We start from the raw sequence: 26,947 nt of genomic DNA on the forward strand, positions 1-26,947 counted from the left end.
CTGCTACCACCGAACAGATCAGGGACTTCACTATGCCACCACCGGGCAAAACCTATCTGCTACCACTGAATAGATCAACAAAAAAGCTCCAACACGCCACCACCGGGCAAAGGCGATCTGCTTCCACCGAACATATCGAGGAGCTGCACTGCACCACCACCGGGCAAAAAACCGATCTACTTCCACCGAGGAGATCACAGAGCTCTGATTGGCCACTACTGGGCAGGTTCGATCTGCTACCTCCGAGCAGATCAAGGAACCTCAGTTCGGCACCACCAGGCAAATCAAATCTGCTGCCACCGAGCAGAAATATCCACGTGCCACCATCGAGCAACTCCGATCTGCAACAAAAATTGCAGATTTCCAGAAAGAAAGAGGTTGGCTCTTTGGTGCTTTGAATAGCTACGAATCCGTGCCAATTGCAGAAAATAAAATTCACGATGTGCACATAATTTGGTGCGATTAACAGCCACGAAGGAAGGTAGGTCAGGTCGTGCCCGCTTTCCCTTTCCAATCCAAAGTTGACCAACCAGAACCTAAACTAAGTGACCTCTCTTCTCTAATTCCTTCCCCTGAATAGATGGATGACTAAGTCCTTGCTTAGGTAGGAAAGACCAACACCATAGCTCATGTCCTGAGGACAATACCTTTCTTCGTCAGGCTCTAACCCCATAACCATTCTGGTGGATCCACGCCAATTTAGCTACTTTTTACCTGGCGCTCTTATCAGCCTCAAACCCACGCCAATGGGCACCGCTGTTCTTTAAAAAATCGCGCTCGTCTATTCTATTCTGTATTGGTCCGACTGTCTGCAAATGGTCCGCACCAACTGCCACTTCTTCTGAAAAAAATGTGCTCCAACCCTTTCTTCAACTCAGAGATGATCAGTCATCTGAGACCCTTCTCTCCAGGTGTTACTACAGTTCCACCTGATCACACAAATACATTTACATGCTCTCCTACCACTACAGATATGTAACTAATGATACATCGCTAAAAAGAATTTGAGGCTATCTCTACCCTAAGCTCTGATACCAAGATAAAAATCAAACTTTGAATTAAATGGAGTTGCAGCTCACAGGTGTGTACAACACCACCTAGAGACTGCACTCAAACAAAGAGGAGACTCTCACTCTCGTTCACTCTACCTTACATCAAATAAATATTACAATATTAAATACATCACTGAAAATTAGGTAGTTGTAAACAACCTCCTAAACTCTAGGAACAAATCCTAAACTAAGGAGATGCGTTACAACCATATAACCATTTCTCCATTATTCTTAACTCATTTACTAATTGTTGCTCACATTAACCATTTCGATAGATCATTTTTCAATTACACCACCAACCACCCATCCTTATCTTGATATATTATTATTATAATAAACGTTTCAAAATCGAAAAATATTTGTTTAACCATATACCAAATTGTTTTCTCCAGATTTTAATATTAAATTCTTCCATTTTATAGCATACCTTTTCCTATTCTATAAAGATATAAACCCTAAAATCCATAAATTTATCAAGTCATTTAAAGGGCTATGTCATAGCATGTTTAACAATAGGTTTATTATCATGTATATGGTTTTCAAGAATTGATTGCGTGAAAGCTAAAGTGGATTTCTTAAGAACTCAAGATCTTTGTAAATTGTTTTAGACGTCAGAGGGAAGATAAGTCCTCTAGCATCAAAGTTATTTCATATGCACTTCCAAATATGATAACAAATACAACCATAAATTTAAAGAAATTTGAGCCATCTGATATATGTGGTGCAGAGGATGCGTTTAACTCCCACACGTCTCTTTCTGATTTTTGATAGATTTTCGTCTTCTTTTTGTTATGAAACCAGACTTTGGACTTCTAGAAGAGGCTTATAATCTCTTGTTCCATACCATGAGCCAGTTGTTAAGTTCTTCAATTGGGGGATTGGTTATTCATTTGATACTCGTCTCAAAAAGGCTCCATATCCTTTCATTAGATAGTTTCCACGTGATTACAATGTCACTTAATATTAGGGGGATGGGGGCTGACATCAAATCACACTCTCTAAAAGGACTCATTCGCAAACATAAGACAAATTTCATTCTTTTATAGGAAACTATGATTTTTGAAGAAAAGTCTCAAGTTTCTGGCATAATTTACACATGCATGTATACTCCTATCTGGGCATGTTCGAGGATCTCCTTCTCGCTTCCGCATTCTTAACATGTACGCTCCATATACAGGCATGAAAGTTTTCTCAGACCAGGTCACGGACATCAGGTTGCTAGATTTGAGTTCTCTCATGATGGATGGAGACTTGAATTTAAATCTGGATATTAAACAGCTTTGGGGCAATAAGGCCAAGTCTAATTTCCTGGAGCCCCATTTCAGGACATTTTTAACTCTCTGTCTCTACGAGATATTACTCCTCACAAGCTCGTTCCCACCTGGAGCAATGTATGGATAGGGTTTGCTTGTATTTCAAAGCATCTGGATAGTTTTTTGGTGAAATAACACTCCGCAATGGGTCTGATAGAACTACACTCCTCAGTCATTCCTTCTTTCAACATTGACCATCTTCCGATTCTACTCTCTTGGGATAGGGAATCCTGTCATAAGACTCTTCCATTTAAATTCAACCACTTCTGATTGGCCCATAAGGAATGTGAAGAGATTTCCGATCGCATTTGGAACCAACCTATTTTACTTCAGAGCTCATCCTATATAGATATCCTATGTGTCAAGCTTAAATATTTGAAGAGGGAGGTCCAAAAATGGGTTTTAAAATAGAAAATCTTAAATCCTTGAAGAGGGAGGTCCGAAAATTGGTTTTGAAATAGAAAAAAGCATAATCAAAACAGCTGGACTATATTGAAGCTGCCCTACGTGATCTCTATGATCCATAAGATCCTTCCCTTTTGCAATATGCAGATCCCAAATTTTGAATTTGGAAGCCAAGAAGAAGTCTATTTACAAATTATAGGAAGAGGCTAAGTGTCTTAAAAGCCGGGCTATGTGGGTTGCAGCTGGGGATAAGAACTCAAGTGTTTTCATAGATTTTCCTTCATGAGGAGGAGAGAAAATTCCATTTGGCGCATTCGTGATGATCGGGACGATATTCATACTACTCAGTCAGAATTTATTTGGCCACCTTTCGCCATTTTAAGGGTCTTTTCACAACGAAAGACCTCTTGAAACAAGCTCAATTGGATTTCATCAACCACGTGCCTCGGTTAATTCAGGAGATTGAAAATTATATTTTTGGTAGACCGGTTACGATAGAGGAAATTCACAACATTCTCCTTGCATGTGTCAGGGATGGAATTATACATACATTTCTTCCAGCGTATGTCCCCAGATTTATCGGTGGTGGTTGAAGAGTCTAAGGTCAAGGGTTATATCTCTGGATCCATAAATAACACTTTTATTTCTCTAATTCCTAGAAATAAGTCTCCTATTTATTTCAAATAATTCCGCCCCATATCCCTGTGTAACTCTCTCTATAAAATGATCTCTAAGATTATTGCTTGCAGACTTGAGATTTTTTTGTCAGCCTGTATCTCTCCAAAGCAATTTGGTTTTTTCGGAGGGCAGAAAAATCCCAGATGTTGTGGACATTTTGCAAGAATGCCTTCATTCTGTTAAGGTGAGGAACCTAAATGCTTTCTTACTGAAGATTGATCTAAACAATCTTTTGAATATGTTGACTAGGAATTTTTGAGATTACACAAAATTGACCTCTCTTAGTCGAACATCAATTGGATCATGGCATCTGTGAACACTGCTAAATTTATTGTTATTATAAATGGGCTCCCAACAATTTTTTTTAAAGAATCGAGAGGTTTGCGTCAAGAATGCTCTATGTCTCTCATTCTCTTTCTCCTTTCCATGGAAGAACTTAGCAGAAGGATTACTGAATATTGTGATAGGGGAGTTGTAAAAGGTATTTCGATGACTCGACAAATCCACATATCACGTTTGATTTTTGTCAATGATCTCCTCTTTAGTGGAGAGGCATCTACCCTGGAAAGGTCCCACTTTCACCAACTCCTCTCGACTTTTGGTTCTATATTAGGTCTTATTTTGAATAAGAATAAATCTAAAATGATCTCTCCTCATCTAGATGAAGAGGTAATAACGCAGCTATGTGACATTTTTGGCATTACATATCAGCCCTTGGGGTTGCATTATCTAGAAATTTGAAAGAAAATTAGCAAATTTGTCCTATAGATGGCTTAGCATGGGTGGTAGACTCATTATGATCAGATCATTTTTATAGTCTTTTTCGGTCTAATGGATGCATTTATATATGTTTCCAATGGAAATAATTCATAAGGTAGATGTTATCCTAGCCAGATTTCTATGGACTGGTTACAATTAACCTGGTAAATTTCACTTGGTTCGCTTGCCATGAATAACTAAAGACGTCGATGAAGGGGGATGGGGAATCTTCGAGACGCTTTATTTCAATAGGGCTATTATATGTAAGAGTTTATGGAGAGGACTAACTGATAGGGGCATTTGGTCAAATCATCAGAGGCAAGTACTTGAAATCTGGATCAAAGATGGTACGCAAATTACACTATTATCCTCCTACATTTGACACTATAGCATGATGAGGAATGGGCACTGGTTATTTGAGGACCTTTGTTGGTAGGTAGGGAATGACTCTCGAATCGATATAGGTTGAAATGAAATTGGAGGATTGTAGCGCAATCATTCCCTATCGGCCCCTCTACTACTACATTGAGTGATAGAGGTATATTTTTTCTTTCTCATATTTTTACTTTTTGATATCTTTCACCAAATTTATAGTCCTAAATTAGAGCAGATGAAATTGAAGTCATTGGTTGCATGGCCATAGAATCAGAGCAATACGTATTTCAGATAAATGCTACAGGGTTTTCTATTTATGACGAGTTGGACCGGATGTCCTGGGAGAGAAAATCACACAAGAATCAAATTTATATAAGATAACTATACAAGAGTATAACACACACTCTGCATACAGTGGAGTATCACATTTGGTTACCAAAAATATGGTCTTGGGACTCACTTCCCTTGAAACTTAAGTGTTTTGGATGGTTTTTCTTGCACAATAAAATTCTCACTTGAGAGAATCTTACACATAAGGGCTTCAGTGGAACTAGCATTTGTCCTCTTTGCATGCATAATCTGAAAGATGTATATCACCTTTTCATGCGGTGCCCTATAGCCATTAACGTCTGGAATTTTGTCTTAATTATTTTAGAGATTGTGGCTATTTAGAATGTTAATACATTGGAGACATGCCTTAAATACTGGTTTGAGTCACATAAAGATTTATGTACTTTTCCATTTTACATATTCTTCCCGGTGTGATCAGAGGCTGCTATTGAAAGAACTGGTGATTCATGTCCATTTTTATTATTATTAAAAAGTGCATGTTCATTCGTTAACTCTCCGTTTCTTCTTACAAAACTGATGTCAATTGGGTAACATACTTTTGCCTTACATGAGATTATCAATATTCCAGACACAGTCCAGGGTTCAATGAAATCGAAATCAGAGAAAGAACAACCTTGTTTACATGTATTGCATATAGTCTTGAAAAAAACTGTTTACATTTATTGCATATAGTCTTGAAAAAAATTGTTTATAATCTACCTGCAGAAAGGAAACAAACTATAGGAGAAGACTCAAATTTGTATGACATGATTTTTTGGATCTACCTGCAGAAAGGAAACAAACTATAGGAGAAGACTCAAATTTGTATGACAAGTTTTTTTGGATCAAACAGTAGCAGAAACAGAGTTTGATCATCCAAAAAATATTCAAGTGTATAATGTAAAGGAGAAAAGACATGATATCCATGTGCTTTGCTTACAAGGCATCACAAACTGTGGGTGCAAAAGACAGCGTGTTGTTGGCATTGTCATAGAGAATATGGTAGTTCTGCTGTTGATAATTGCCTAATACCGACATGTCTGAACTGGGTAACATTTCCAGGCACATAATGCCACCACTAGTATCAGCGTACATGTAGCTTTGTGGCGGCAAATCATAATCGGCTCCCTTGAAGTGGAAATTTATAGTCGGAAAATTTGAAAGGGAAGAGGCGGCATGAGATTGCTGGCTGTAACAGAGGTCCAGTCCGACTCGCGACCCATCGGCTCGTGAGAGGTTGATGGAAGAAATCAAGGCTTTCTTCAAAACATGATATGCATCTTCATACAAATATGTGAGAGTGGTTCCAGAGTCTATAATAAATCCGCCACTACCATCTTCTTGAATATCAAAAGTAGCAGCAGGGATATCCAATAATAATGCACCTCAAACGCTAATTCCTCGCAACGAAAGGTAACAAAAACTTGATTGCCCTCTATTTTGAACAAAAGGAGTTGAACTGACAGCGGCAGCTGTGGCATTCAAGGTAGCATTATCACCTATAAACAAAGGGCTGACTTTGGAAGGAGAATCGGTAAAAGGCATGAGACAGTAAGAAAACTTATTAGCACCTAATGAATTACCAAGCTGTGAAATTAAAGATAGTGAACCTCGTCCCAACCCGATTACTCCACCTCCTAGTCCCGAGTCCCCGTCATTGTCTTGGCCGCACCCAAATACAATCTGCTGAACAATTGACTGAGAACCAGGAAAGGTAAATGTCTCGTATGAAAGGATCCCTGCGCTGGAGGAGCGATCAGCATACTCATACAAGTAATGGCACTGTTCATGAGCACAAAAAATGTCCACGTTTGGCTGGCACTCAGAGCTTTCGCATGTGATGGCCTTGTAAGTGGAGGAGGCGGAAGGATGATAGATTGGGTAGGATTAATTATAGCAAGAATTGCAGGGCAAGCACTGTGTCCATATCAAGTCACTTCCTGTGTCTACAATTCCATATTAAAGATGGCTCACCAATTCCTACTGTCATAAAAAAATTCTCCACGTCCTCTACTTATTGGAGCTTCCATTTGTTTAGTTTTATGAGCAAATTGACCAGCGCTTTTTGGAACTATGGATCTATGCAGCGTTCCAATCCTTTCTTGACTGTGTCTCACTGATTGCTTAAGTCGTTCAGTGGATGTAATATTTCCTGGAAAGAAAGGAGAAAGCTGTGAATCTCTATGCACAAGATCTATTCTCAACCCAACATGCTCAGCAAGTTTATGCAGCTTAGACCACCTTGAAATCTTGGGTTTATGCGGGTCAGACCGCCTTGAAACCTTGGAATATGTAAGCGGCCTGCATTGCATCAAATTAGGTAACATGAAAAACAATAACAAACAAATAAAGAATTTGCAGGGAGCACTGGAAGGAGATGATTGTGGAGCCATGCTTCGTCTACGTCTACAGCTACAACAACAGAGTGAACGTAAAACAAGTTGAGACGTAGCCAAATAATGTATGAATGGTGTATTCTGCCAGAGGGGATGCGCTGCACTTTCTCTATCTATTCTGTTAGGGATACAAGGTCCCCAAGTCCCTTTACGTAAGGTGCTTTGCACTCTATTTTTGGTGATGGAAGTGCATTTACTTTCCTCTCTATTTCTCGACACCCAAGGCCCTTTCGACTTTCGAGTAATAAATATTTCTATAATTACAACTGATTTTGCACGCTATTTTTTTTTTAGAGCAATTTAACTATTGTGTTTTTTTATTTTGCTCTCTCATTTTGGAGACTGTGTTTTTTTATTTTGCTCTCTCATTTTGGAGATCGAAATCGATTTACAATAAAACAAACTTTTTAGCACTGAAGTGATGTGGAAGAGAAAGCTTTAAATTTTATTTTTAATTTTCCTAAATTTTATTACAGACACAAAGGGAAAACGGGACATGCATTATTTATAGTTCTAAAGAGGTTTTCTAAAAATAATATAATTTTTTAGCATGTTTGAATGCTAAATACATTTTTTCCTTATTTACCGCTTTAAAGAGATTTAAAATACATTTTTTACTGGAGAAAATAGTGAATATATTAATTTTCTGTTTTACTACCAGATAAATATTAGTATCTTAATTTATTCGTATAATATTTTATTTTTTGTTAACGTTCTTTGAAAGAAAAGGCGTGACAGTGAGACTCCTCTAGCTCTAATATTATTATTTTTTTTGTTATCGTTCATCTCTAATATTTTCTTTTCGGTGGTTGGGCTCAATTTTATTTTTTTAACCGTTCAACTCTCAAAAAAAATTGTTATTGTTCAGTTTTAATATTATTTTAAAATTTTTTTCATCAGTCAGACCACTATTTTATTTTTTTAATCTGGAAAAAGTGACAGTGAGAGTACCGTAACTCTAATATTAATTTTTTTAATAATTCATCTTTAATATCTTTTTCCTTTTATTATTTTCGTGCATCCCTAATATTTATTTATTTTTCGTTCAACACTAATATTATATTTTATTTTTTTTGTTATCATTCAGACCGCTGTAGCTCTAAATACCAAAAAACATATATAGATGGTCGTAGTTCTAAATACCAAATAACATACATAGATGGCCGGTGAAGTTCTTAATAGCCATCTATATACTGAAATTTGTAATATTATTTTAAATTTAATAGGGATAAAAATGCTTTCAAATATTAAATTAAAATGTATTAATTATACAATATTTTTAATATAATAATCTCACAATTTGTTATTTTAATTCAATTCAATTTTATATAATAATCTCAATTTAAATGTGTATTTATTTTTTAATAATCAAAAGTATTTCAAACAAATACGTTCTAAATATGTATTTATCTCTTAATTATCAAAAGTATTTAATACAAATATGTATTTCAGTGTAAAAAATATGGGTCCCATATAATTATTTAAACAAAAATCATATGACATTAGTATAAAGTAAATCCCTAACATTGAGAAGTATGAACATTTTCAAATTTATATTTTAAATTGGAGATGTCTACTTAGCATCCCTATTTGGTAAAAGAAATAGATTATTAAGTTGTAAGGCCCGTGAGATAAATTTCCCTGCGGTCTCCGCTATCCTCACTATAAGCCATGAAAGCAAGCAAGTTTTGGATGATTAAAATGTTTCCCTCCATTGAGTTTTGGATGATTAAAATGTTTCCCTCCATTGATCACCGCGATCAATTTCACCTCTGTAATTGTGGAGAGAGAGAGAGAGAGAGAGAGAGAGAGAGAGAGAGAGAATTGTGGAGAAATAGGGAATGAGATAGGGAAGGGGATGGAGACAAGTAGACAAGAAGAGACAGAAAGACACAAGAAAATATGTAAATGGAAATAGAAAGGTGGAGAGTGAGGTGTAAAGAGAGAGGGGATGAGGCAGTGAGTAGGAGAAAGAGGAGGGGAGGGATATTGAGAGTGAAGAGATAGAGAGGTAGTGTGAGTGGAAGAAGAGAGAGAGAGTTGGAGATAGAGAATAAGAGAGAAGGCGAGATGGAGGGAGAAGAATATATATATATATATATATATATATATATATATATATATATATAGCGAGAGAGAGAGAGAGAGAGAGAGAGAGAGGAGGGTGATTGATAGGAGTCTAAAACTTATCTGAGAATCACCAAGGTTTAATGCCCTCTCCTAATAGCTGCAATAATTTTATTAGTCCACGTATTCATCAACCATTCATACATTCATCAAAACATGTCAAGAGGCATAAGTAATATACATCACATAACCATCATCCAACAAATAACAAACATAGAAACCATGGCAACTCGACCATAATATCACCAACATAATCGCTACAAATTCTCATAAATTACAATAAGGAAATTTCTCATATTAACATATGAAAATACCAAAGAAGTCAGGGACTTCCATGTACCACTCGACCATATATTGTGTTAAACAAAATATTTCTTTCAGCTAATCACCCCCACACCATATTCCAAGCATGAATGTGGAATCACATGGAATAAACCAAAATAAAACCAAACCAAGACTTCTAGAGGCCAAACCACCTCAGCCCTCAACTAGTGACTCCACATGACAGCTAGACATGAATAACACGAACCAGATTGGTCCTTACCCAAGCTATCAAGGGATCCAAGAACTAGTAACTTAATCAATAGCCTTCTACGACTCCAAAGCATTGGTCCAACCCAGCTCCAGGTACTAGTAACTCAACCCACCAATGGCTCTACATCATTTTTCTCAACCTAGGCTCCAGGACCAGTAACTCAACCCAAGTTGTTCCAAGGCTTATAGAGCGTTTGTTCCAACACACATCCATAAGGACTTATGAGAAAAAATAAAAAAATAATCAAGTGGAAAAACCCACAACACCATGGTTATCCAAGAAATGGCTATGAAAGGTTAAAACCACTCTCAATCCTTGCATTCCTCCATGCCAATGAAAACACATAACCAGATAATCACATGCATATACCATGCATCCATAACTCGGCATGGACATTACACATGCAACCTATTATTTTCGAAACAACCAAGTTGTAGTTGCTAATCCACTTGTTCCCTTGTGCTTTCCTATTTTTCTTTACCTTCTTTCTCTAAATCTAATGTATGCCAAAGTGTTCCAAGAATACTCTAGGCGTGCAAGAGTATGAGAGAATGAGAGACCTCCAACACTAAAATAACAAAAAACACCAACAAAAGCTTTGAATTGATCCTAAAAATCCTTTTTATCATTGAAACCTCTATTTTCTTCATTTTCCTCCACTTTCCCTCTCATGAAAATTTGTGTCTCTTCACCTTCCGTTTCTCCTATTTTCCTTTATTTTAATAATTAAATGCCAATTAATACTACTTTTCCTTTGCCAACGCCTTTCAAAATTTCCATGGCCATGAATTAATCATCAATGATACCCCATCACTATGTTTTTTCCAAAATTCAGATTGGAATACGTGTCCCATGACCTTGGTCTTATTTTTATTTACATAGGAAATCAAGCAGTTGTTGTTACAAATCCCACCCCTATGGGGAACACCGTCCTTGGTGTTCAATGAGACATAAAAACTTTCAAAACGCATGCTTCCCATCGAACTTTATAATACAACTCAATGCAACATTTACATCATATCATATTGCTAAGACCATGAAAATCATAACATGAACACCATACTGCTTCTTGGAGCTTTATAACATAGCTCGATGCAGTATATATATATATATATATATATATATATATATATATATATATATATATATATATATAACCAAAACACAACATCAAACACATATACCATAATACATTTTTTCAACCATCGAATAGAGAAGGATACATAGCCATCATATTTTCAACCATCTACCATGTAGCTTTATTGGGCCCAAAGTGCTTCCACTGCACTTTGTCTTGCTCGAGTGCTCAATTTCATAGCATGAGAATCCTTCACTACAAAAAGCATTGAGGTTCCATCTAAAATTCTCTTTTTAGTTCCACCTACATTATAGACCAGTCAATCATATGATCAACATCCTTCATGTATATTTTAAGTGATGAAACTTGAAGACATCATGGACTTTCATTATTAGAGGTAGTGCAAGTTTTTATGCCACTGGTCAAATCCTCTCAAGGATGTCGAAAGGCCCGCAATACCAAGGTGCCAGCTTGGAACATCATCCAATCCTCAAGGAGCTCCTCTTGGGTTTGATGGAAAAGTACACATGCTCCCCAACCTAAAAATCCTTAAATACCCTATGGTAATATGCATAACTCTTCTATCTATCATGTGTTTCCTTTAGATTCGTTTTGATAACCTACATTTCTAATTCCATATCGACCACTATATTTGGTCCAATCAATACCATGTTCATTGGATCACTCCAACTGATTGGGGCATCACAAATTTGTCCATAAAGTGCCTCAAATAGACTCATCTTCAAAGATTCATGATAAATATTGTTATATGAGAACTCAACCAGTGGAAGATACTCTTCCCACTTCCATTGTTGATGCATGACATACATCCTCAGCATGTCCTCAAGAATTTTGTTAACCATCTTTGTATGAATGATAAGTTGTACTAAAGGCCAAATCTATCCCCAAACCTACAAACAACACCTTCCAAAACATGGAAGTGAACTTGACATCTCTTTCTGACACAATCTCCTTAGGAATACCATGTAACCTCACTATCTCCTTGATGAGAATCTGAGCTATGTCACTATCTAAATTCATAGACTTAACTGTGATGAAATGAGCTACCTTGGTAAACCTATCAACCATAACCATAATAGAATCATTCTGCTTTGATTTGCTCAACAAACCTGTAATGAATTCGATGGAAATGACCTCCCCTTTCCACTCTAGAATCAAAATCAACTACAATAACCCACCTAGATGATTAAACTCTAATTTTACATGTTGAAAATCCGAAAATTTCACAACATATGCAGCCACCTCTTTCTTCAATTTCGGCCAGTGATAGAACTTTTTAACTGTTGTCAATGTCTTTTTATACCTTGGGTGACCTGAATATGGCTTGACATGAAATTCGCTCAAGATACGCTTCTTGAGCTTGTTCTTGTCTGGAACATAGATATTGTACCTAATCTAACCAAGCCATCAGTCGTGAGATGATAATCCACATCTTGACCACCTATACCATGCTGATCTAACCTGTTCTTAAGCTACTGGTACCTATCATCCTCCTATATTTCATGCAAGATATGCTCCCCCAAGTCTATCCCATAAGAACTCACTACTGCAATTTGATTCACCTACATTCTTCTGCTAAGAGCATGTACAACCTTGTTCTCTTTACCCTTGATGTACTTGATCTCAAATTCAAACTCACTGAGCGTAGCCACTGACCTAGATTGCTTGAAATTCAGATTAGGTTGGTCAAACAAGTACCTAAAGCCACTGTGATCGCTCATCAAAATGAACCTCCTACCAAGAAGATAATATCTCCACATCTTCAATGCATGAATGATCATTGTCAACTCAAGATCATGAGTCACATAACTCTACTCTTGCTCTTCCAGTTTCCTTGACTCTAGCATACTACCTATCCTTCTTGCACCAAGACTCCACCAACTCCTCTCTCGCAAGCATTTGTACATACCACAAACTCTTTGTCTGTATCTGCAATCTTCAAGACGTGAACATTCATAAACAAATACTTCAACTACTCAAAACTAGTTGCATATTCCTCTGTCCACTAAAATTTCTTTCCTTTTCTCTGGAAGTATGTAATAGGATAGGAAATCCACGAGAAGTTCTTTATTAACCTCCTAAAATAATCTACTAATCCCATAAATTATCTAACCTTATGCACACTTCTAGGAGTTTCCCACTCCATGATAGCTCTGATATTTTTAGGTCCACTACTATACCTTCTTCAAGTAGTGAACTTCTTTTCTAAAAGAAATTGCACTTTCTAAGCTTGGCATACAACGGATTCTCTCTTATCAATCTCAAAATCGTTGCTAGATGTTTTGCATGGTCTTCCTCATTCCTAGAGTATATCAATATGTCGTCAATGAATACTATCTCAAACTTTTCCAGATAAGGACACAAATCGCTATTCATTAAAGACATGAAAGCAACTAGATCATTAGTCAAACGAAATGGAACCATGACAAACTCATAATACCCATACCTGGTTTGGAAGGTAGTGTTGTAGATGTCCTCTTCTTTGATGCATACTTGATGATATGTTGATCTCAAATCAATCTTTGAGAACACTGTTTCTCCCTTCAACTAATCAAACAAGTCATCAATCTGTGCCAAAGGGTGCATGTTCTTGATTGTCAGCTTGTTTAACTACCTATAATCAATGCAAAACCTCAAAGTATCATCCTTTTTCTTCACTAAAAATATTGGTGTACCCGAAGGTAACACACTTGGCATAATTTATCCCTTATAAAGCATTTCCTTAAGATGCAACTTCAATTCCACCAACTTTCGAGTGCCAATCTTGTAAGGTGACTTTGATGTTGGTGTTGCTCTTGGTACCAACTCAATAGAAAATTTCATTTCCCTATGAGGTGGTAACTCTGAAATATATGTTGGAAATACATCCTGAAACTGTTGCAAAACTAAATACCTCTTCAAGACTTCAACATCCTCAACATCCTTCCCTTTGTCCGGGAAATATCAGATATAAAAAATACACACCCTTTCTTACTATTGTGCTTCGTGTATCAGTCCTGATGGAAATTCCATGTAAAAACATATAAATGCCACAAATGATGTGACACGTATTTCAAGTTGAATGGTGGGGGAAGCATCCTAATGGGTGTTGATTTGGTTTATTATGGGTAAGGAAATTGACAAAGGAAATGACTAAGGCTCTGGAAAGGAAAAAGGCATTAATTGGCATATTATTTATGAAAATAATGGAAATTGGGGGAAAAGGAAGGTGAAAGGTCACAATTTGCATGTGAGAAGGAAAATGAAGAAAAATAATGGAAAATAAAGAAAATACATGCCTCATTAATCAAAAGGTTTATGAGGATCAGTGGGAGAGACTTGGTCAATTTAGTTTTTGAGCTCTTTCATTATTCTCTCTCTTTCTCATACTCTTGGATACTTAGAGTTTTCTTGGAGCACTCTTGGAGGGTGTGGCATACTTGGATTTTTGGAGAAAGAAGGAAAATGAAGAGCAGGAAAGCACAAGAGGCAATCTGGATCAGAAACTACATCAGATTTTCTTGTAGGTACCAAGTTACATGTATGATTTCTTCAGTAGTTTTGGCATGCCTGACACATGCATGTGGGTTCTTGGTCATGATCTATCACTGGCATGGAGGATTTCCTAGGTTGATAGTGGATTTTCCTAGCCTTGCCATTTTTGGATAGCCATGGTATTGTGGGTTTATTTTCTTTGTTTTCTAGTTGCTTCTCATGTTTCCTTGGCTTGGATTGAGCTATTAGTTCTCATAGCCTTGGTTGAACAAACGCTCTAGAGCCCTGTAATGGCTTGGGTTGAGTTACTAGTCCCATAGCTTGGTTGGACAAAATGGTCTGCAGCCTTGTAACATCTTTGGTTGAGTTACAAGTCTTGTAGCCTTGGTTGGACAGATGTTGTGGATCCCTTGGTAGGTTTGAGTTACTAGTCTCGTAGCCTTGGTTGGAAAAACGCTCTGCAGCCTAGTAAAAGTTGTGGGTTGAGTTACTAGTCCTAGGAGCTGGGTTGGAACAAACACTCTGGAGTCCTGGAAGGTTGGGGTAGAGACCGATCTGATGTTGGTTTTGTGATGTCTAACCATGAGGTGGAATCACTGTTTGATAGGTTGAGGTGGATGGCCTCTAGAAGCCCTGAATGAGTTCTTATTGATGTGTTCTATGAGATCCCACATTCATGCTTGGAATATGGCACGAGGGTGAATGGATGAAGAGATATTTGGCTCAGTCATTCTATGGTCGGGTGGAACATTGAAGTCCCATCCGTGGTTTGGATTTTGCAGCATTAATGAAAGGTTATTTCCCCTTGTATTCCTATGATTATTATGATGGATTATATGTGTTATATATGGTTGTGAATTCATTGATATTTATGTCCCTATTATGTTGCTTATGTCCATGTTATATGACAAAAACCATGGGTAGATCTCGTCATTTTCATAATTGTTATTGAATGATCAATGTATCTATGACCTAGTGGATGAAATGGAAACTAATGTGATAAGGAGACAATGCTTCATAACAAATCTAAGATAAGTACGAGATCCCTACATGTAATCCTGTTGTTTACACTTGTAGGTTACATTGCAATGATATGTTTGACAAAATTCATGTCATTTCTAGTACGGATCCAGTTAAGGTCTTGAACAAGTATTTTCTTTAGTACTTTCATTTCCCTGTTACTTCACTAATTTGAAGAGGGGGATCAATTCTAGGTAGTTTTCTAGGCTCTGAGCCTAAAAAGTGGCTTAAATCCTAGGGTCGCTCGCACAACACTAGAAATTTTGGTTCACATTTACTAGAAGGTAGGCTTGTGAAAGAAATTTTAGGTTGTTGGTTGCTCCTTGCCCATAGCATGAGAGAGAATATGGCCCAAGAGACCTAAAAAAACAGTGGGACCCACGCATAGGTTGTTTGAGTTGTTGACTTGTCCTTTGAGGGTTTTTTTGATGATGTTGGATGTCTGTATGGTGTGTTTCTATGGGTTCCACTTCCCTAATGTGACTTAGGAGGTTGAATCATATCATAGTGGCTTCTCATTACATGTTTACCTCAGTTGGCCAGTTGCTTGGGTAAATGTGGCAGGAGGGTGTTACAAAGTGGTATCAGAGCATGGTTGCACTTTCCTTGGGTTGTGTGTTGATCATGCTTTAATGATTGGTTGCATATGTGTTCCTTATGCATGTAGTCCATGTGCTTGTTGCATTTGCATGGTGTTGATCATGGTTGTAGTGATGTTGCCATGTGAAGGTTGAAGGTGTTATCGAGGAGTATGTCTTCATGTGTGTATGGTCGATTATGCATTATTATGCATGTCAGTGATCGCATATTATCAAGTGCATGTGAGGTGGTTGTTGTTGTCATGCATGAGGTCATGGTGTGTAAAGTTGGTATGGTCATGCATTGATGACTGGACTATAGCTAGAATTGTGTGTATATGGTTTTGTAGTCATGCGTTATATGTATATATGCAGTTTGCATGCATGTATTGTCTTGGTTATAGTTATGCACGAATAGCAGGTCAAATATGCATTGTGAAGTCATTATATGCAAATTAGGTCATAATGATGCTATTGGTTTTTATGATGCTAATGTATTGGTTGAGATAGAGTAGGAGATGCAGACTATCGAAGTGAGGTTGCAGTATTAGAATTTGGGATAAGAGCATATCGTCATATAGGTATGGTATATTTGGCATGCATGTAAGTTAAGGATATTTATATGCACTAGTTTTATATACATTAGGTTTATGTACATATATTTTGATGATATGATTACATTCATGATAGATGTTAGTTGATTAGTGTATTTATATGCACGTGTTGGATAGTCAAGAATGAAAGTAACTAGTATTTGCATGCATTAATATTTTTTGTTTTATGTTAGATAACTTTATGATCATGTTATATGTTGTTGATGAATATGTTATAGGTTAACTTGTTGTTTATGATAGTTAGCTTGATGATTAGGTCATATGTTGTTGATGAGCATGTTATATGTTAACTGATTGTTGTTATATGTTAGTTAATTTGGTAATTAGGGTTATTTCATTGAGATCTTGATGATGTAATTTGTATTGGTCATATGCGTGATAGTTAGGTTCATTGTAGTGAATATCTTAATGTTATATGTATTGTGTTAACTTGGTTTGACCTATGCATATGGTTATGGTTGTTATACTCAGGTATGAGCTGACATATTTTGTGATATGGTGTCTTACTAATATATATTGATCGTACATATGTGATTGTTATGCATGAACGAAAAATGCTTATGAGCTTAAGATGTGAACATGTTAGCTAGTTACTGCTATGGATGTCTCTGATTTAGGTTGCAGATTTGATATGTTGTGAAGTCATATCACTCCAACCCGGATTGATTGTGTAGACAAGATAGCCTCCCTTAAATAAATTAAGGTATGAGTTTGCTTATGTGTATATTTGGTGCTTGATTGTTTGATTATGTCATCTATTTGGTGTTCAAATTTTTGGTGTCTATTACGTCATCTGGTTGATTCATTTAACATGGTATGTTTGCAAGTTGGCTAAATGTTTGATGAATTGCATAATATGAGTTCCAATGATCTTGTTTTAAGATGATTTGCGTAATAAATATGTCTTGAGACAGTTTCTAGGTCTTGAGTGTAGTAGGTGATAGTTGTAGCATTATGTCTAATGACTATGACGTTGACTATGGTTATGACATGTTTGTTATTCTTGGAAAGGTGAACTTCACCAACTCCTCTCGATTTTGGTTCTATATTAGGTCTTATTTTGAATAAGAAAATCTAAAATGATCTCTCCTCATCTAGATGAAGAGGTAATAACGCAGCTATGTGACATTTTTGGCATTAATATTGGCCCTTGTGGTTGCATTATCTAGAAATTGCAAGAAAATTAGCAAATTTGTCCTATAGATGGCTTAGCATGGGTGGTAGACTCATTATGATCAGATCATTTTTATAGTCTTTTTCGGTCTAATGGATGCATTTATATATGTTTCCAATGGAAATAATTCATAAGGTAGATGTTATCCTAGCCATTTCTATGGACTGGTTACAATTAACCTGGTAAATTTCACTTGGTTCGCTTGCCATGAATAACTAAAGACGTCGATGAAGGGGGATGGGAATCTTCGAGACGATTTATTTAATTGTATGTTATTTTATGTAGAGGACTAATGATAGGGCATTTGGTAAATCATGAGAGAGCAAGTACAAGAAATCTGGATCAAAGATGGTACGCAAATTACACTATTATCCTCCTACATTTGACACTATAGCATGATGAGGAATGGGCACTGGTTATTTGAGGACCTTTGTTGGTAGGTAGGGAATGACTCTCGAATCGATATAGGTTGAAATGAAATTGGAGGATTGTAGCGCAATCATTCCCTATCGGCCCCTCTACTACTACATTGAGTGATAGAGGTATATTTTTTCTTTCTCATATTTTTACTTTTTGATATCTTTCACCAAATTTATAGTCCTAAATTAGAGCAGATGAAATTGAAGTCATTGGTTGCATGGCCATAGAATCAGAGCAATACGTATTTCAGATAAATGCTACAGGGTTTTCTATTTATGACGAGTTGGACCGGATGTCCTGGGAGAGAAAATCACACAAGAATCAAATTTATATAAGATAACTATACAAGAGTATAACACACACTCTGCATACAGTGGAGTATCACATTTGGTTACCAAAAATATGGTCTTGGGACTCACTTCCCTTGAAACTTAAGTGTTTTGGATGGTTTTTCTTGCACAATAAAATTCTCACTTGAGAGAATCTTACACATAAGGGCTTCAGTGGAACTAGCATTTGTCCTCTTTGCATGCATAATCTGAAAGATGTATATCACCTTTTCATGCGGTGCCCTATAGCCATTAACGTCTGGAATTTTGTCTTAATTATTTTAGAGATTGTGGCTATTTAGAATGTTAATACATTGGAGACATGCCTTAAATACTGGTTTGAGTCACATAAAGATTTATGTACTTTTCCATTTTACATATTCTTCCCGGTGTGATCAGAGGCTGCTATGAAAGAACTGGTGATTCATGTCCATTTTTATTATTATTAAAAAGTGCATGTTCATTCGTTAACTCTCCGTTTCTTCTTACAAAACTGATGTCAATTGGGTAACATACTTTTGCCTTACATGAGATTATCAATATTCCAGACACAGTCCAGGGTTCAATGAAATCGAAATCAGAGAAAGAACAACCTTGTTTACATGTATTGCATATAGTCTTGAAAAAAACTGTTTACATTTATTGCATATAGTCTTGAAAAAAATGTTTATAATCTACCTGCAGAAAGGAAACAAACTATAGGAGAAGACTCAAATTTGTATGACATGATTTTTTGGATCTACCTGCAGAAAGGAAACAAACTATAGGAGAAGACTCAAATTTGTATGACAAGTTTTTTTGGATCAAACAGTAGCAGAAACAGAGTTTGATCATCCAAAAAATATTCAAGTGTATAATGTAAAGGAGAAAAGACATGATATCCATGTGCTTTGCTTACAAGGCATCACAAACTGTGGGTGCAAAAGACAGCGTGTTGTTGGCATTGTCATAGAGAATATGGTAGTTCTGCTGTTGATAATTGCCTAATACCGACATGTCTGAACTGGGTAACATTTCCAGGCACATAATGCCACCACTAGTATCAGCGTACATGTAGCTTTGTGGCGGCAAATCATAATCGGCTCCCTTGAAGTGGAAATTTCGGCTCCCTTGAAGTGGAATTTATAGTCGGAAAATTTGAAAGGGAAGAGGCGGCATGAGATTGCTGGCTGTAACAGAGGTCCAGTCCGACTCGCGACCCATCGGCTCGTGAGAGGTTGATGGAAGAAATCAAGGCTTTCTTCAAAACATGATATGCATCTTCATACAAATATGTGAGAGTGGTTCCAGAGTCTATCATAAATCCGCCACTACCATCTTCTTGAATATCAAAAGTAGCAGCAGGGATATCCAATAATAATGCACCTCAAACGCTAATCCCTCGCAACGAAAGGTAACAGAAACTTGATTGCGCTCTATTTTGAACAAAAGGAGTTGAACTGACAGCGGCAGCTGTGGCATTCAAGGTAGCATTGTCACCTATAAACAAAGGGCTGACTTTGGAAGGAGAATCGGTAAAAGGCATGAGACAGTAAGAAAACTTATTAGCACCTAATGAATTACCAAGCTGTGAAATTAAAGATAGTGAACCTCGTCCCAACCCGATTACTCCACCTCCTAGTCCCGAGTCCCCGTCATTGTCTTGGCCGCACCCAAATACAATCTGCTGAACAATTGACTGAGAACCAGGAAAGGTAAATGTCTCGTATGAAAGGATCCCTGCGCTGGAGGAGCGATCAGCATACTCATACAAGTAATGGCACTGTTCATGAGCACAAAAAATGTCCACGTTTGGCTGGCACTCAGAGCTTTCGCATGTGATGGCCTTGTAAGTGGAGGAGGCGGAAGGATGATAGATTGGGTAGGATTAATTATAGCAAGAATTGCAGGGCAAGCACTGTGTCCATATCAAGTCACTTCCTGTGTCTACAATTCCATATTAAAGATGGCTCACCAATTCCTACCGTCATAAAAAAATTCTCCACGTCCTCTACTTATTGGAGCTTCCATTTGTTTAGTTTTATGAGCAAATTGACCAGCGCTTTTTGGAACTATGGATCTATGCAGCGTTCCAATCCTTTCTTGACTGTGTCTCACTGATTGCTTAAGTCGTTCAGTGGATGTAATATTTCCTGGAAAGAAAGGAGAAAGCTGTGAATCTCTATGCACAAGATCTATTCTCGAATCTCAACCCAACATGCTCAGCAAGTTTATGCAGCTTAGACCACCTTGAAATCTTGGGTTTATGCGGGTCAGACTGCCTTGAAACCTTGGAATATGTAAGCGGCCTGCATTGCATCAAATTAGGTAACATGAAAAACAATAACAAACAAATAAAGAATTTGCAGGGAGCACTGGAAGGAGATGATTGTGGAGCCATGCTTCGTCTACGTCTACAGCTACAACAACAGAGTGAACGTAAAACAAGTTGAGACGTAGCCAAATAATGTATGAATGGTGTATTCTGCCAGAGGGGATGCGCTGCACTTTCTCTATCTATTCTGTTAGGGATACAAGGTCCCCAAGTCCCTTTACGTAAGGTGCTTTGCACTCTATTTTTGGTGATGGAAGTGCATTTACTTTCCTCTCTATTTTTCGACACCCAAGGCCCTTTCGACTTTCGAGTAATAAATATTTCTATAATTACAACTGATTTTGCACGCTATTTTTTTTTAGAGCAATTTAACTATTGTGTTTTTTTATTTTGCTCTCTCATTTTGGAGACTGTGTTTTTTTATTTTGCTCTCTCATTTTGGAGATCGAAATCGATTTACAGTAAAACAAACTTTTTAGCACTGAAGTGATGTGGAAGAGAAAGCTTTAAATTTTATTTTTAATTTTCCTAAATTTTATTACAGACACAAAGGGAAAACGGGACATGCATTATTTATAGTTCTAAAGAGGTTTTCTAAAAATAATATAATTTTTTAGCATGTTTGAATGCTAAATACATTTTTTCCTTATTTACCGCTTTAAAGAGATTTAAAATACATTTTTTACTGGAGAAAATAGTGAATATATTAATTTTCTGTTTTACTACCAGATAAATATTAGTATCTTAATTTATTCGTATAATATTTTATTTTTTGTTAACGTTCTTTGAAAGAAAAGGCGTGACAGTGAGACTCCTCTAGCTCTAATATTATTATTTTTTTTGTTATCGTTCATCTCTAATATTTTCTTTTCGGTGGTTGGGCTCAATTTATTTTTTTAACCGTTCAACTCTCAAAAAAATTGTTATTGTTCAGTTTTAATATTATTTTAAAATTTTTTTCATCAGTCAGACCACTATTTTATTTTTTTAATCTGGAAAAAGTGACAGTGAGAGTACCGTAACTCTAATATTAATTTTTTTAATAATTCATCTTTAATATCTTTTTCCTTTTATTATTTTCGTGCATCCCTAATATTTATTTATTTTTCGTTCAACACTAATATTATATTTTATTTTTTTTTGTTATCATTCAGACCGCTGTAGCTCTAAATACCAAAAAACATATATAGATGGTCGTAGCTCTAAATACCAAATAACATACATAGATGGCCGGTGAAGTTCTTAATAGCCATCTATATACTGAAATTTTTAATATTATTTTAAATTTAATAGGGATAAAAATGCTTTCAAATATTAAATTAAAATGTATTAATTATACAATATTTTTAATATAATAATCTCACAATTTGTTATTTTAATTCAATTCAATTTTATATAATAATCTCAATTTAAATGTGTATTTATTTTTTAATAATCAAAAGTATTTCAAACAAATATGTTCTAAATATGTATTTATCTCTTAATTATCAAAAGTATTTAATACAAATATGTATTTCAGTGTAAAAAATATGGGTCCCATATAATTATTTAAACAAAAATCATATGACATTAGTATAAAGTAAATCCCTAACATTGAGAAGTATGAACATTTTCAAATTTATATTTTAAATTGGAGATGTCTACTTAGCATCCCTATTTGGTAAAAGAAATACATTATTAAGTTGTAAGGCCCGTGAGATAAATTTCCCTGCGGTCTCCGCTATCCTCACTATAAGCCATGAAAGCGAGCAAGTTTTGGATGATTAAAATGTTTCCCTCCATTGATCACCGCGATCAATTTCACCTCTGTAATTGTGGAGAGAGAGAGAGAGAGAGAGAGAGAGAGAGAGAGAGAATTGTGGAGAAATAGGGAATGAGATAGGGAAGGGGATGGAGACAAGTAGACAAGAAGAGACAGAAAGACACAAGAAAATATGTAAATGGAAATAGAAAGGTGGAGAGTGAGGTGTAAAGAGAGAGGGGATGAGGCAGTGAGTAGGAGAAAGAGGAGGGGAGGGATATTGAGAGTGAAGAGATAGAGAGGTAGTGTGAGTGGAAGAAGAGAGAGAGAGTTGGAGATAGAGAATAAGAGAGAAGGCGAGATGGAGGGAGAAGAATATATATATATATATATATATATATATATATATATATATATATATATATATATAGCGAGAGAGAGAGAGAGAGAGAGAGAGAGAGAGAGGGAGGGTGATTGATAGGAGTCTAAAACTTATCTGAGAATCACCAAGGTTTAATGCCCTCTCCTAATAGCTGCAATAATTTTATTAGTCCACGTATTCATCAACCATTCATACATTCATCAAAACATGTCAAGAGGCATAAGTAATATACATCACATAACCATCATCCAACAAATAACAAACATAGAAACCATGGCAACTCGACCATAATATCACCAACATAATCGCTACAAATTCTCATAAATTACAATAAGGAAATTTCTCATATTAACATATGAAAATACCAAAGAAGTCAGGGACTTCCATGTACCACTCGACCATATATTGTGTTAAACAAAATATTTCTTTCAGCTAATCACCCCCACACCATATTCCAAGCATGAATGTGGAATCACATGGAATAAACCAAAATAAAACCAAACCAAGACTTCTAGAGGCCAAACCACCTCAGCCCTCAACTAGTGACTCCACATGATAGCTAGACATGAATAACACGAACCAGATTGGTCCTTACCCAAGCTATCAAGGGATCCAAGAACTAGTAACTTAATCAATAGCCTTCTACGACTCCAAAGCATTGGTCCAACCCAGCTCCAGGTACTAGTAACTCAACCCACCAATGGCTCTACATCATTTTTCTCAACCTAGGCTCCAGGACCAGTAACTCAACCCAAGTTGTTCCAAGGCTTATAGAGCGTTTGTTCCAACACACATCCATAAGGACTTATGAGAAAAAATAAAAAAATAATCAAGTGGAAAAACCCACAACACCATGGTTATCCAAGAAATGGCTATGAAAGGTTAAAACCACTCTCAATCCTTGCATTCCTCCATGCCAATGAAAACACATAACCAGATAATCACATGCATATACCATGCATCCATAACTCGGCATGGACATTACACATGCAACCTATTATTTTTGAAACAACCAAGTTGTAGTTGCTAATCCACTTGTTCCCTTGTGCTTTCCTATTTTTCTTTACCTTCTTTCTCTAAATCTAATGTATGCCAAAGTGTTCCAAGAATACTCTAGGCGTGCAAGAGTATGAGAGAATGAGAGACCTCCAACACTAAAATAACAAAAAACACCAACAAAAGCTTTGAATTGATCCTAAAAATCCTTTTTATCATTGAAACCTCTATTTTCTTCATTTTCCTACACTTTCCCTCTCATGAAAATTTGTGTCTCTTCACCTTCCGTTTCTCCTATTTTCCTTTATTTTAATAATTAAATGCCAATTAATACTACTTTTCCTTTGCCAACGCCTTTCAAAATTTCCATGGCCATGAATTAATCATCAATGATACCCCATCACTATGTTTTTTCCAAAATTCAGATTGGAATACGTGTCCCATGACCTTGGTCTTATTTTTATTTACATAGGAAATCAAGCAGTTGTTGTTACAAATCCCACCCCTATGGGGAACACCGTCCTTGGTGTTCAATGAGACATAAAAACTTTCAAAACGCATGCTTCCCATCGAACTTTATAATACAACTCAATGCAACATTTACATCATATCATATTGCTAAGACCATGAAAATCATAACATGAACACCATACTGCTTCTTGGAGCTTTATAACATAGCTCGATGCAGTATATATATATATATATATATATATATATATATATATATATATATATATATATATATATATATATATATATATATCTAACCAAAACACAACATCAAACACATATACCAGAATACATTTTTTCAACCATCGAATAGAGAAGGATACATAGCCATCATATTTTCAACCATCTACCATGTAGCTTTATTGGGCCCAAAGCGCTTCCACTGCACTTTATCTTGCTCGAGTGCTCAATTTCATAGCATGAGAATCCTTCACTACAAAAAGCATTGAGGTTCCATCTAAAATTCTCTTTTTAGTTCCACCTACATTATAGACCAGTCAATCATATGATCAACATCCTTCATGTATATTTTAAGTGATGAAACTTGAAGACATCATGGACTTTCATTATTAGAGGTAGTGCAAGTTTTTATGCCACTGGTCAAATCCTCTCAAGGATGTCGAAAGGCCCGCAATACCAAGGTGCCAGCTTGGAACATCATCCAATCCTCAAGGAGCTCCTCTTGGGTTTGATGGAAAAGTACACATGCTCCCCAACCTAAAAATCCTTAAATACCCTATGGTAATATGCATAACTCTTCTATCTATCATGTGTTTCCTTTAGATTCGTTTTGATAACCTACATTTCTAATTCCATATCGACCACTATATTTGGTCCAATCAATACCATGTTCACTGGATCACTCCAACTGATTGGGGCATCACAAATTTGTCCATAAAGTGCCTCAAATAGACTCATCTTCAAAGATTCATGATAAATATTGTTATATGAGAACTCAACCAGTGGAAGATACTCTTCCCACTTCCATTGTTGATGCATGACATACATCCTCAGCATGTCCTCAAGAATTTTGTTAACCATCTTTGTCTATCCATCTTTGTATGAATGATAAGTTGTACTAAAGGCCAAATCTATCCCCAAACCTACAAACAACACCTTCCAAAACATGGAAGTGAACTTGACATCTCTTTCTGACACAATCTCCTTAGGAATACCATGTAACCTCACTATCTCCTTGATGAGAATCTGAGCTATGTCACTATCTAAATTCATAGACTTAACTGTGATGAAATGAGCTACCTTGGTAAACCTATCAACCATAACCATAATAGAATCATTCTGCTTTGATTTGCTCAACAAACCTGTAATGAATTCGATGGAAATGACCTCCCCTTTCCACTCTAGAATCAAAATCAACTACAATAACCCACCTAGATGCTTACACTCTAATTTTACATGTTGAAAATCCGAAAATTTCACAACATATGCAGCCACCTCTTTCTTCAATTTCGGCCAGTGATAGAACTTTTTAACTGTTGTCAATGTCTTTTTATACCTTGGGTGACCTGAATATGGCTTGACATGAAATTCGCTCAAGATACGCTTCTTGAGCTTGTTCTTGTCTGGAACATAGATATTGTACCTAATCTAACCAAGCCATCAGTCGTGAGATGATAATCCACATCTTGACCACCTATACCATGCTGATCTAACCTGTTCTTAAGCTACTGGTACCTATCATCCTCCTATATTTCATGCAAGATATGCTCCCCCAAGTCTATCCCATAAGAACTCACTACTGCAATTTGATTCACCTACATTCTTCTGCTAAGAGCATGTACAACCTTGTTCTCTTTACCCTTGATGTACTTGATCTCAAATTCAAACTCACTGAGCGTAGCCACTGACCTAGATTGCTTGAAATTCAGATTAGGTTGGTCAAACAAGTACCTAAAGCCACTGTGATCGCTCATCAAAATGAACCTCCTACCAAGAAGATAATATCTCCACATCTTCAATGCATGAATGATCATTGTCAACTCAAGATCATGAGTCACATAACTCTACTCTTGCTCTTCCAGTTTCCTTGACTCTAGCATACTACCTATCCTTCTTGCACCAAGACTCCACCAACTCCTCTCTCGCAAGCATTTGTACATACCACAAACTCTTTGTCTGTATCTGCAATCTTCAAGACGTGAACATTCATAAACAAATACTTCAACTACTCAAAACTAGTTGCATATTCCTCTGTCCACTAAAATTTCTTTCCTTTTCTCTGGAAGTATGTAATAGGATAGGAAATCCACGAGAAGTTCTTTATTAACCTCCTAAAATAATCTACTAATCCCATAAATTATCTAAC

Source organism: Pinus tabuliformis, chromosome 6 (genome assembly GCF_031772625.1).
Source record: "Pinus tabuliformis cultivar Carrire ecotype Pingquan chromosome 6, CPIR1, whole genome shotgun sequence".
Classification (NCBI taxonomy): Eukaryota; Viridiplantae; Streptophyta; class Pinopsida; order Pinales; family Pinaceae; genus Pinus; species Pinus tabuliformis.